Below are 2178 nucleotides of genomic sequence, written 5' to 3'. Positions count from 1 at the left end.
ATTTATTTACAATTTGCAGGCATCACTAAAAAACAAACAGAGAACCCCTACCAGCTTCCACTGTGAACAGAAAAACAAAACTTTAGTCAATCAATTGTTCAACATGAACACACACAGAGACATTCAGCTCATGAACAAGATCACTTCAGATCAAGGCCCAGTGAATAAGAGAAGGGGCCTGACATCTCAGGGTTGAAGCTCTTTATGAGGTGGCTGACGAGCTTCAACGCATTGCACCTGTAACAGCCAGGAAGACCTGAAGCACAAACAGAGAGCTCTCTCATGAAGAGAGCTCCTAGAGGTCAGTGACCGTAACAATATATATGTATTGTCATTACACAGTCACAAGTACAGCGCAACAATATTTACTTTCTGCATTGAACCCATCCCCTTGGGGAGCAGTGGGCTGCCATTTGAGGTGCCTGTGGAGCAGTGTGAGGTTAAGGGTATTTTGCTCAGAGATCCAGAGTGGCAATCTGTGAGAGTGAGTTTCTAACTCAGAACCTCAGGATTCATAGCACTCTGCCCTAACCACTAGGCCACCATTCCCCCCATATTCTTTAATCTGTTTTTAGACAAATGTTTGACAAGACTAAAATAGGTTGAAGTTTGCCCTACGTTCTGAAAGAATACAATCTCAGAGATCTAGTTCTTACACGCTTGACAGGGAGGGAGCAGAGTGGGCTTTTTGGTTGCTTGAAATCCATGTAGTTCCTCACTAGATAGAGGTGAAACTTAAAAACTGCTGCTCTAATTAGCTGAGAAATATTTTAAATGTTGATTATTCATTCCTTAAAGAAATACCATTCAAATAGTAGTAAAAATATAGTGCAGCATAGCTACTCATCAAACTACAATATGTAAAAAAAAATTATGAATAAACATAAACAAATAATTGAACTAGTTAACTCCACTTTAAAAACTGTAGAACTGTAAAACTCGATGCATAAGTAGAATCAACATGAAGCTGGTTTTTAGCACTTGTGTGCGATCAGGTAAGCTTTGGGATTTACAGGACAGGGAATGACTGCAGGGTCTTAAGAAGGTTAGAAGGTTAGTAGTAGACCTCCCACATGTTCAATCAGTAAACTGTCTAATTGTCTGTGTGATTAGGGTTTGGAGGGAAGCAGGACATGGTGATTGTTTACGTTGCAGATTTAATTGCCTGACTTCACCTTTTGGATTAATGCATTTCCCAATTTTCTTCTTTCAAAGAAGGTTATTGTGATGTTTTCTTCTTATCCAAACCATTTGCAACATTGCAAATAATTAAAGGTGACGTGTCGGATAGTGGAACAGTCATGATGTAGGTTTTGAATTTATTTCTCAGTAATATGACAAACTCTTTGTTGTTTATTAATGATGTATTGATTGTCAGTGCAACTACTATTTCGGCTTATATCCCATGTCAGGGCAAGAGGTGGATGGTCAGAGGTAGTCATTGGCATCATTTATATGTCATCTATCTAATGCAGTATTGATTTGGGGCTGAAAAACATGTCAATACCTGAGTGAGATGAGTGCATCTTTGAAAACAATGAAATAAATTCTGGATTACTCATCACTTTTCAAAAGCATGGGCATGTCACCTGGCTGTGCCACAAACATTAAAGATTTGAAAGCATGTCAGTAAGTTATTAAATGCAGTCCTGGCAACTCAAAGAAGTTCTTTCACAAACTCCTGGTTCTTTCCATTCTTTAGCATAGATATTTGGATAAAATATATAAAATCCACAAAAGTTAACCAACCTGAACCTTTCTTTACTCTTTAATGTTTGAAATTTTACCAAAACACTTTTAATTTGAAACGAACAAACACTTAGATTCTAACCTGAAATTGTCACAATTCACAGCTATTTATTTTATTTTTAAAGTTCACCAGTCAAGAAAAATGAAATACTCTAATGACAGTGTAAAGCTTTCAAGTATCCATTAATTGGAGGACAATCAGTTCTATCCTAAAAAGAAAACAACAAAGGAAAGAACACTTTCAGTCCAATTCAGCCCCTAAAATTCTGTGTTCCACCAGGTTAAATGATTTGCTCTCTTAATTTGTTGTGGCTCCTTCCCCCTGCTTTTTGAAAAAAGCATGGCATCTCTTCAGTCTGTTATAATCAAGTTGTAATGGTATATATATATATATATATATATATATATATATATATATATATATATATA

This window comes from Cyprinodon variegatus, unplaced genomic scaffold (genome assembly GCF_000732505.1).
Source record: "Cyprinodon variegatus isolate N-32 unplaced genomic scaffold, C_variegatus-1.0 Scaffold274, whole genome shotgun sequence".
Classification (NCBI taxonomy): domain Eukaryota; kingdom Metazoa; phylum Chordata; class Actinopteri; order Cyprinodontiformes; family Cyprinodontidae; genus Cyprinodon; species Cyprinodon variegatus.
Note: the sequence above shows the minus strand (reverse complement) of the source record.